This window comes from Oreochromis aureus, linkage group 3 (assembly GCF_013358895.1).
Source record: "Oreochromis aureus strain Israel breed Guangdong linkage group 3, ZZ_aureus, whole genome shotgun sequence".
Lineage (NCBI taxonomy): Eukaryota > Metazoa > Chordata > Actinopteri > Cichliformes > Cichlidae > Oreochromis > Oreochromis aureus.
The window spans coordinates 115,052,583-115,064,478 of record NC_052944.1 but is presented as its reverse complement, the minus strand read 5'-3'; positions in this window follow the sequence as shown (position 1 = coordinate 115,064,478).

The window sequence follows — 11,896 nt, the reverse complement described above, 5'->3', positions numbered from 1 at the left end:
CAAACGGACCTGATTAAAAATGATGGATGCTGGGAACAGTGCCCTGGAAAGTTATAGAGTGGTGCCAAAAAGTTGTGTAACACAAGTGTCGGAGATTAAAAAAGGAAAAAAGTACAGGTACAGGGTTTGAAACTAATTGGGGAAAAGTATTGACAACCATACTACGTAAATAATTGGGGTAACATTGACATCTGTAGAGTTGAGAAAATACTTATTAGTTTGAATTAATATGTCCAAGTAAAATAACAAGGAATGGAAAGTTACCCAGCAGCTGGAGGAGGGGTTAGGGACTGCTATAAAAGAAGGGTCAGATATGCCCCAACCAGCTTTTTTATGGTCAGTTACTTTGTGTGTCTCTGCTGTTTGTGCTTAAAGGCTCTACACCCCGGGGTGTGCTCTGCTTGCTTTGCTATGTGTTGCTTTGCTGTATTGTACTGTTTTGCTGCTCATATGACACTGTTTAATAAACTCTGTTTTAAGAATTCTACTCTTTTCCAGAGGATCCTTTTGAGTGATTTGATTTCAATTGGATCTGAAAAGCTGGACCTCAACATTGTTGGCAGGATTGGCTTCAAAATTTGCAACCCGTCAAGTCTTCCTGTTAAGTCTAATTGTTGAATGTTGTCATTGTGGTTCTTAAATTTGAAAAGTCTGAGTTCAATCTATAGGATCAAGACATTCCTTTGTCTCTGACCACCTCTCCAGCCACTCTGTGCTGGGGGAGGTTTTATTGTAGACACATCCCTTGTGAGATTCTGTTAGATGTTTGGTAAGCTTCCTGCCCTTTGTATGGCTTCACTGTGTTGTGCATGGTGACCCAATACAGGAATTGAGCCATATATTGGGTGTGGGGGAGATTACCATTTTATGACCAAGGATGTTGTTAGAAACAGTTGGAAGTCACGCACACAGAGAGACACACATTCTCACACACTCACTCAAACACACGTTCTTGCACATGCATACAGGTGCTTACACATACACACACATAGTGCCTTGTCTTAGAACCATTGGGAGGTTTTACGGAGGGAGGTGCTTGTGCTGTGATGTGTACTGTAACTGTCATGTCAACAAAAAGGCTACGAGGACAGCTGCTCTTTGAAGGATTTGGGTTTGGAGTCAGGTGAGGAGCGTGAGCTCCCAGAGCTGGTTCTTACCCAAACTTCCCTCGTTAGCGAGTTAAAAAGCCGGTTGAAAATGTTCTGTCTTGTTTTCCGCTCTTCATGAGGAATAAGTCTCTAAACTAGCGGGGTGGTGGAAACACAGACCCAACAGTTCCCTACTGGGATTAACGATCTCTGCTAAACTTATGAGCAACTCGGTTTGCTACAAGCATAGAACTTTGACTAAACATGCCACAATTGCTTGTAATCCCTCTAAAACCCCTTTCCATGGGTTTTGCAAGTCATTACATTATGTGGTACACACAAAACTGTACTCGTCTCACTCACTCGCTCTTAGACAACCAGACTGAAGAAATTTTACTTTTGTGTTTAAAGCCCCTGTTACTTCAATAATCCTTGGTCATCCTTGTCTCCAAACTCACTACCCAAATCTCGTCTGGAAACAGAATAGAGTCAATCTTGCCAGGAAAACTGTAAGGTCTGCTGTACCCAACTTACTTGCTGAATCCTCACAGTCAGAACCCAGCCCACCAGATCTCTCCTGGTCGATGCACATGGGGCACTTGGACAACCTTAACTGCATGTGTATTGTGAGATTATTATATTATCTTATGCCACGTTATACTCCTAATTAAAGATTGTGAAATCATTATGTAGTTTTAGTTTGCATTATTCTCCTGACTTAGAAGAAGGTGATAACTATTACATTTATTAAACTGATTTGTATTACATTAGACTGCTGATTTATTGTGAATGAATTATATTGTTTTATGATGCAGTATACTTATATTGTATAGTTATAAGAAATACTGTTTTCAGAGAATCATGGCCTTATTTGTCTGATTAGAAAATAACAAAACATACTGCACAGGAAGCCAAGGTCATAACTTAGGCTCACTGAGAGAGAGAAAGATAAAATATAAGTAAAATAAATAAAATATAAGATATAAAAATATAAGCCTGCCAATTACAGACACTGCACAGCAGCCCACAAAAGCTAATCCATTGTTTGAATAAGATGCTGCTACATGTTGGATAGTCTTTTGCTGAAAGAAGTCAGTCAGTGCTCAGTAGGGATGGGTACCGCTGTCCGGTGCCATACGGTAGTAACCAGACCGAAAAGCAGCGCATATTTCGGTGCTTTATTTCGGTGCTTTTTTTTCCCTGAGCCAATTCTAGCCAATCATTTTACGTTTCCGAGGATAGTAGGCGGGCCCAGGTACATACGTTCTTTTAGAGCAGAGCTACAGATTAAAAATGCCCAAGGCGAAGCGGTCAAAAGTCTGACTGTACTTCACAGCAAAAGATGCAAACTCAGCAGCCTGCAACAAGTGCTTTAAGGTGATACTGTGATACTGTGCAAAGGAGGTAACACCTCAAATCCGATGAAACACCTGGCGACGCATAGCGTTTTTTTTTAAAGCCGAGAAATGCGCCGTGTTTGATAGCTTGCTGTGAGACCTCACACCGAGCACATCTACTGCGGGTGTGGTGCCTGTTATCGGACCCGGAGTTAGCAACATTCCCCAAAGACCCGAGGAGTAGAGTCCTGGCCCCTAGCCCTGCCAGTGTAGCAGAAATGATGACGTATGATGATGGCAGCAGCAGCCGTTCTTCTCTGCGTGAGTAGCTTCATGTTGTTCGTGTGTAATTTACGTTGAGTAGGCTAACCACGTTATTACATTAATGCATATAAGGTGAACTAGCAAACACCGTCATAGTTACATACGGCTGTCTTCTTGTTTGATGGCAGATACTCCCTTCACCCTGGCCAAAAAGGCTAAAATGACCAAAGAAAAAGTGGAAAACAGTTAAACATGAGAGGTTTTTGGACAAAGTTTGTGTTTTTTTCCATTGTTTAAGCACTGCTTCCAGCCAAGAGTGATACCATATATGCCCTATAACTGAAGAAAAGGCTTACATTGTTATCTTTTTACAAAAAAACAGCTGAACATGAGAGGTTTTTGGACCAATTTTGTGTTCTCCATTCTTTAAGCACCAGTTTGAGCACCGTTTAAGCACCGGCACCGTTTCAAAAGTACCGGTTTGGCACCGGTATCGGATAAAACCTAAACGATACCCATCCCTAGTGCTCAGTGGGAGAAACCTACCAGTCCATTGTTCATTCAGTGGCGCTAGTTTCAGTCATTATGCAAATGTACTGTTTATAAGATTGGGCAATCCTGCAGTCAGCTGAGACTGAAGAAGTCACTTGAATGAGTGACGAAATGTTTCTCCCACTAAAAAAGCTACATCCATTCAATTGTCAATCATTCTCTGACTGTCTGTCTGTGTCACCCAATGCCGTGTATTTATACAGCTGTGGTGAAAAGTTGAGAGAGTGGCTTGTTGGGGTTTGTTACTGCTCTGTAATGTTTAGTCCAGATGTCAAGCTCTTTTTTCAGGACAAACTTTGGATCACTCTTGTGTTTGAAAAGAAATCCTCATGATTATAGCTTATTGTTTGACTGGACTCAAACTGTTTGATAAACAGCTGATCTCTGATTTCTTCAAAAAACGTTTTTTTTTTTAAATTAATTAATTTTTTAAAAATATATTTCCTGGAAGTCACACAGCTGGGCACTGTTGTTTGGTGTAAAAACTAATTTTCAGAGAAGTTTACCTGAGTTTGGCTTAAGGTCCAATCAATAAGGTTTTACTCTTCTAGGAAAATAAAACATAATAACCACTCTTTTTTTATACTAAGCTCAAACTCGCTTTTGAGTAAAATGGGAGTTTTGCAGTAAAGTTAGAACTTAAGTATAGTAACATTCTACAATAAATAGCCTAACATAACTGAAAAAAAGAAAAGGTGCATTAGGGGTGGGTTTTCATAATCGATTTATCGATTAAAATCGATTCTGGCTTGGATAACGTAAAATCGATTCATTAAAATCCTGAATCGATTTTTTAATATAAATTTATTTTGCCCGAAATGCCAGAATCTCTGGTGAAATCTCACAAAATTTCAACAACCACCAAACAGCTAAGACAGTAAATGAGAGCAGGAACACGGATTCTGCACAAAGATGTAAACACACAGCGGGGACCCGCGGATCAAAATCAGTGAGATGTCGCCTTTCTCACTGTTGGGGCTGAAAGCCGACAGCTCGCTGATTCTGATCTGTCGCCGGGTCCACGCTTAGTGTTCAGCCCTTTTTGCGCTGATTCTAAAGCTGTTAGTTTTATCTCTCTCCAAACAATATTGACCGAACCAGCAGCAAAAGAAGATCCAAACTATGCTTCACATAAACATCGTCATGAATTCCCTCTGACTTTTACTGTTTTGCTTCCACCACGATGCACAGCTCTCTCTCTCTCTCTCTCTCTCTCTCTGTACTTCAAGAACAGTTTCCCGTCTAAAAATCTGTTTTCTGCATTATTCGCTTGCTTGTTACGCACAAGTCTACCGTTGTTAAAAGCGCTGTCGGCCGCTGTTTTTTCTTTCCTTTTACATTCTTCCGAAAAGAAAACCTTATTTCTGCTGTTTAATACTGAACCAATTTGAACTTTTTAAAATTATGCAAAATGCAAAAGGCTTAGTTGTGTCTCTAATAAAACCGCTGTAACGTCAGAGGTAATGTTCATATGTTGATTAATGGTTTTCTTTCGTTTTTGATGTACTGCAGAATATTTTTTATAAAATCCCAGGCCAGGAAAATCACCTTCATGTTTTTCTGTTTTATCTTCAGCTACTTTGACACAAAGGCATCTGTGACGCTCACACCTTTGATAAAGTCTTGCGTGTGTCAGCTTCCTTTTTATTGATACAACAATATGTAAATGTACTGATGTGAATTATAATATTTCTGACTGTCAAAAGTTCCCAGATTCAAATCGAATTGAATCGAATTGTGGATCGAATCGATTCGGGACCTTGTGAATCGGAATTGAATCGATTCTAGAAATCAGTGACGATACCCAGCCCTAAGGTGCATCACTTCCTGATTGCCAAAGTGGATTTTAACCCCACGGGTTGTTTTTCTTCAAAATCTTTAAAATGAAAAGTTGTAATATATTCATATTCCAGGTATTCCTCATAAAATATATTTGTAACATGAGCCCATTTGCATTTTTATTTATTTTTTCATTAATTTAAAAAAAATGCAGATTTTTATCACTACCCCACTCTTCCAAAAGTGGGGTCAAAAATGACCCCAAGCAGTTCCTGTGGAATCTTCTATGATACGTTCATTCTCAGCAATTCTGACTGTCCCACTTACACTTCTGATGGATCAGGAATTACTTTTTACACAGTAACATACATGATTTATAGTCAGGGCTGCACATAAGTGGTCCGCGGGTGCGCATCCGCTGTCAAAATAAAAGTATTCCCAGAAATTCTGAGAATATGTATTTCTTTTCCGGTGGAGGAACACCAAAGTAATTGCTTATGGAGCTTGCTTATTCAACATCTTTAAAAGTTCTGAACAAATGTCTCTAAGAGGAAATGGATATTGAGTCTAACAGAATGAGCCCCTCTTACTGCTCTAGCCACAATATTCTGAATTAGTCGGCCAGGGCTTGCACCTGGGTTTAGTACTGTCTCCCCAATAGATGCATGGAAGATGTTCATGTCTAATAATATAATAGAAGAGGTGCTGTAATACACAAACGTGGAGGCACGAAGAGAAGCCACAGACAGGGGAAAGAGTGGAAAAATGTAATCAAACATGAGCTCCTGGCCTTCATTTGATTGACCCTTCTTGCAGGAAGTGAGAAGAACTGGGATGTACCAGTCGGTGTGTTTTGTGGGAGTCATCTGCATAACCTATTGTACAAGGCCACTATGTCAATTCAAAGATTTGAACATATTCACCGTTTCTTGCACTTTGATGACAAGAGGACGAGAGGCTACCGACTGAAAACAAACCACATGGCAGCTTTCCGCTACATATGGGGCCTGTTCCTGGTCAACTGCAGGCAGAAATTCATCCTCAGTGATTGTGTTACAGTGGATGAACAACTTGTGCCTTTCAGAGGGAAGACCCAGCTTCTGCAGTATATGCGGAGCAAGCATACAAAAGTGATACAAGGATACAAAAACTTCAATTTCTTAAAATTAATGAAAAAATAAATACAAATGCAAGGGGCCTCATGTCACAAACATGTTTTATGAGGAATAACTCAAATGTGAAAATATTACAACTCTTTGTTTTAAAGATTTTGAAGAATAACAACCGAGTTTAGAGCAAAATGCATTGTTTCTAGTTGGGGTCATTTTTGACCCCACTCGTGGAAGAGTGTAGGTGTTGGTAGGTTGTGCATCCAAGGGTTAAGTTGTTTGGAAACCAAATGCTTGTTTTTTAAGAGACAGTTTAAATGGGATTGAGGGAATGATGTGTTTGCACTGCAGTTTATATCCAACAATATCAAGCAGTTAAATCAGTTTTCAAAGAGTTGATGTTACTAACAGCTCACCTCTCTGCAGCAGAGACTTTAAAATGAATGAAGTAATCTTTAGACGCGTCACTCTGTAAGGACACAGAGCTGGGTGGAGGTCCAGGTGGGTTCCTGTGAATAATGATGGAGCAGTGATGTGAGTGCTGAGCTGTGACATGGAGAAGAGTCATGGACAGTTAGAGATGGTCATCTCACCTCTGAGCTTTGGTCTGGCTCTCATGTTCCCCACACAGAGTGCTTTTAGAGGGAGGGACTCCCTCCTCTCTGTCCTCACACTGATCCATGCTGCTCAATTCAGCTCACACACACTTTCTACCTGCAGAGGAAACACAAATCATTCATGTGCACATCAACTGAAATCCTCATTTCCATCATGTGTGCTGTCCAAATATCAGCTGCTTCATCTCAGTGTCAGCTGAATGCAGTCAGACAGCAGTGTGAGGCAGAGGAAGCTGCCATCAGCTGCTCTATTTATCAGTCCACTAGATGGAGCCATGAAGCACACATGATGCATTCACTGACACACACTAATCCACTGTGACTGGAAGCTTCAGTCCATTAATATTCAGTCAGTTCAACACGTGTGAACAACATTTTAAACATTTCAGCTGATCCATGATTCAAAGAGGATCAGCAGAGTTAAAAGCTTCACACTAATTATTCCTGCTGAGTTTGCAGAGAACTGCACACACACTTTTATACTGTCGATAACAAGCTTTTAACATCCAGCAACATTATATTTCTCTAAGTTCAGGAATAATGTGGAGAGCCAACCCACTTCTACTAAACAGTACTTTCATTATCAGTTAGTCTGACAGCTATGTTCTCGATTAGTTTCCTATCAAATTTCAGAAGTTCGAGCAGTTGAATGCAGTATCATCAGACTGAAAATACAATATGTAGAATGTTTACTAAGAAATCCATTAAACCTTCACAGAAGATATTTGCTTCAAAAACACAAATCTCAGGGGTTTTCAAAAGAAACTTTGGCTACGTTCACACTGCAGGTGTTAATGCTCAATTCCGATTTTTTGATCAAATCCGATTTTTTTTGTCTGCTTGTTCACACTACAAATAAAATGCGACAGCAAACGCTCTCTAGTGTGAACGCTCAAAGCGGCCCGCATGCGCAAAAGAAGATGTCACACACAACTTGCTCTGTTTAGACCCAGAGCAAACAATATTGTTTGACTGATGGCCCTTAATATAAAGACTTCGGACTTTATGTTTCCAGATTTTTGCTTTAAGTTATTTTGTTATTTAAATAATAATGTAGATAACCTAATAATGATCCTTATTGCTGTTTTAGAGGAGCGGTGCTTCAAAGGATAGTTGCAGATTTCTGTCAGAATCTGCAGAAAATACAGTAAAAATAAAGTGTTCACGTTTCTCCAACGTGGTCTTCCCAACAGTTTCACCGGATGGCCAGGAATCGTTCGCGATGTCTTATCGGGCGCTGATAATTGGCGTCTGACTTGTGTCAGTGACGTAAAAGACGGATTTAATGTGACTTGACCGTTCAAACAGCAGTCGCTTTCTAAAACATCAGATATGTATCGGATTCAGGACCACATACGAAAGTGACCCAGATCGGATTTGAATATTTCGGATTTGTGCCGTTCACACTGTCATACCATGATCGGATATGGGTCACATAGGGTCAAAAAAATCAGATTTGATGCGCTTTCGCCTGCAGTGTGAATGTAGCCTTTGATACACATGAACAGTGAAGGGCAGATGGCCAGCATGATGATGATGAAGATCAGAATATCGGTAAAACTAATAGGAAGACTCAATAATATACAAACAACAGCTTCCAAGTTAATGTGTCCCTAATACACAAAGACATCTGGACAGCTCAGTCCCAGCTATAAAAGAAGGTTCCTACATTATATCAACAAATAAACTCATAAAAAAAAAAAAATACATGGCAGCATTCGTTTCACTAAACGTGTTCTCCAAATGTTCCCAAAGACTTTGTTCTAAGTAGTTCTACATTATGAAACATAACATTGACACTAAGTTTAAGAAGGACACACAAACACCATCTGTCCTTTCATCATGTGTACAAACGTGTACACCTTACAGCAAAACACTACACAATGGTTAAATGAGTTAAATAAATAAAATTAAAAACTTAGTTTTTTGAGTTATTTTTTCCCCTGTACTGTACTGTAAAAAACACAAATGAAAAAAAAAAACAACCTCATAGTTATCAGTGGTGCAAATTTCCAAAAGAAAAATCTCTTTTTGCTCTCTGGTTGAGTTCTCCCTAAAATATTTTGAAATTAAAAAAAGAAAAGCTCTTCTTTAAGGCTGGTACCTTTCAATAATTTACATAATATAATTTCCTTAGGGATTATTAGAGTATTCAGATTCAGATTCTGATTGAATATCATTTTCAGCGTATACAAATAGAAGTTGTACTTTGAGGTTGTTACTGGTTGAAATGCAGCTATGCAGAAGTAGAATATAACTGAAAAGTTAAAATAAATGACAAAGTCTCTAATATTTTCATTAAATTTTCAAAATTGTACTCACACACACACAAAATGGCAGGCGAGAGTCTAAAAGCCTGTTTTGTCAAGCTGCAAGTCCGTTACTAAGAAGTATTGAGCAGCAGATTTCTGCTATTTGTGCGGAATTAAGCTGTACACAACTGATATTAGCAAGAAAGAAAAAAGAAATAAACATTACAGACTGACTAGATGAATCTTCACATGGAGACAATCACTTGACCAGGAAAGAGAAGTGAAACTTTATTGAGGAACCAAAAACCAAAAGACAGGTTTTTGAGGAAGTTAGAGAAAAATTAGGAAGTGATCCATTTGGAGTTTCATGCTTTGTTGTTTTTAGTTTTTGTTTTTGGATGTTTTACAGAAACTAATATCAGTATCTTGTTATTGAATAAATCCCCCAAAATATTGTGTGTGTACTGTAATGTGAAATTTTGAAACAAAATGTGTTTGATAGCGCTTTAAATAATACACTCTGGTTCATAGTTGGTTGGCTTGGCTTCTCATGTCTTTGTCTAGTCTTGTCTACTTCTCTCCTTTTACCCTGGAAAAGTCTCATGGTCTGTTCTCTAAAACCTAAAAGAGGAATTATGGATTTGATCAACTGGTCCCTGAATGTAATTGACACCCTGCCGAATACACGATGGACAAGTGGAAAAACTGGAGGCTTTGTGATTGAAACGATGGGGTGTGCCGTGGTTTCTCAAAGTGGGCTCAGTGAACGCAGCACGGGTAAGATCTTGTGGCTGTTCTGAACACTCAGACTATCCTCTTTGAGCGCAAATTTGATAACATCTTGCACAGGCTCACTGCTCTCCAACGGGAGATTGAAAGACCAGTGACGGACATTTAGATCAACTGTAAAATTGACATGCAGTTGTTCACACTAAAGGAAAAACACCATCATCATTTCATGCCACCACCACATCGGTGTCAGCTGTGGTCATAGGGCTGGAGCTGAAGAAAAACAAATTATTTCCCTGATAACAAACTGTGTTTAGACTCTTCGTCCTCATCCCAAGCCCCCGAATGCACGATTCCAAATGTCTTGTCTGCTTATCTCCATGAGGTCAGATGGCGGGTCTGGCCCAGCGCTGGATGACTAGCTGCAGGGCAGGATGGCTACATCGGCTCACTTTTCACCCCTCACCCACCCCTGTTGCTTGTCATGTGCTTAACTGTGTTATGATGTGGACATTTATATGCTTTTGTGCAGAATCACAGTCTTTTTTTGTTTTCTGTTCTTATGCTGACCTCTGTTAAGGGTTCAATATTGAGGACGAGAGTAAAAACAAACATGGTCCAGAAGAGCTTGGTCAAACAATTGATTTTAATGACCACATGCAGCGTGGGGAGATGTACACTGCAACATCAGCTGTAGATCTCCGCCCAAAAAACTACACAGGAAAGGTTTTATACATCAGGGTATATTTACTGATGCCCCCTCATGCGTCAAGCAGATACATACATGCATACGTCAAATCAAAACCACAATGACTTTTAACACAGTTTGAAAAGAACATTTTCTCCGTCTCCATGGCAGGTGCATCCTGTCACTCGTCCTGCCCGCGCTTATCTTCTGGAACATCAGCAATAGTTCTGCAACAAACTTGTCACTCATGCAGGCACAATTTTGCAGTCACAAGCTTTTACAAGATATTATTTGAACCTTCACCTACCCCTGAGTCTAACTGCGGTGTAGGTGTCGACCTTACATGCTCTCTCATCTCACCCGTTGCACTTCTGACCTTTTACCAGAACAGAGGCTCATCCTTATGTGTAATAACCTAACTGAAACTATATGTAATATGTTGAATAAGCAAGAACCACTACTAGAAACTTAATAAAAGAATATAAACGTATAAAAGATAATAATGAACAACCTGGTTATTCAAATAGCATCATCCAAACAGCTCCTCAGAATAACTTGCACTTACACTCTGCTTTTAGTTTCACTTTTGCAAAAGCACGCTCTGCAAACCTGCAGTTTCCTGTCAAGACTTTTAGGCCCAGATTATATTCAGAGCCTTTCATATAATGCAATGTAATCTGCCTATTTTATCTGCCACATTTAAGATTATAAAAAACATTCAAAAGCATTTAGGATTATAAATTCAACTCAACAGTTTAAAGTGGTTATAACTGCACCTGTACTAAAGGCTAATTGTCTGCCAATATGTTTAAACATCTGAATGCAATATCACTATTAATTATTAATGCAATGGTAATATGGACAATAGCAGTAAAATAATTTCTCTAATCCCTACACCTCCCACAGGAGCCCAGCGTGAGTAGAGGTCTCTTTGTTTTCCTCCTCCATTAGCCCATTGTATTGTACACTTTATTGTTTTTACAAATTACTACCTGTCTCGGACCTGTCTTCCCATGTGATGTCTGTGTTGGGGGGGGGGGGTCCAATTTCACTGCACGTGGAAACTTGCATGTGACAAAAAGGCTCAATCAATCAAACCCACTGTGAGACCTTGCCCCACCCTATCATGTGACTTGCTGAGATCAAATGACCCAGGATGTGAGTGGGCGTTAAGGTGTCTGGGAAGGGATCTCAAAACTGGATTATAGATGGCAGACAGTTGGTGTCATAAGCCACCGCATCTGTTCAATTTGGTTGTTCATAGCGGACATAGATGGCTTCTTTCACTCCTCTTTCAAAGCATCTGTCTTCAAAAGAAACGGCTGCCAACAAAAAGAAAAGATTGAAGAATAAAGTTGCCTATAAGAATCTATATTTACTACTGATGCTCTTGAGACACTACTGTATTCTCCTCTTTGCAAAGATGTCTGAAGAATCTTCCAGCAATGGCAAAATTATTTTCTGGAATATTGATTGGTCAG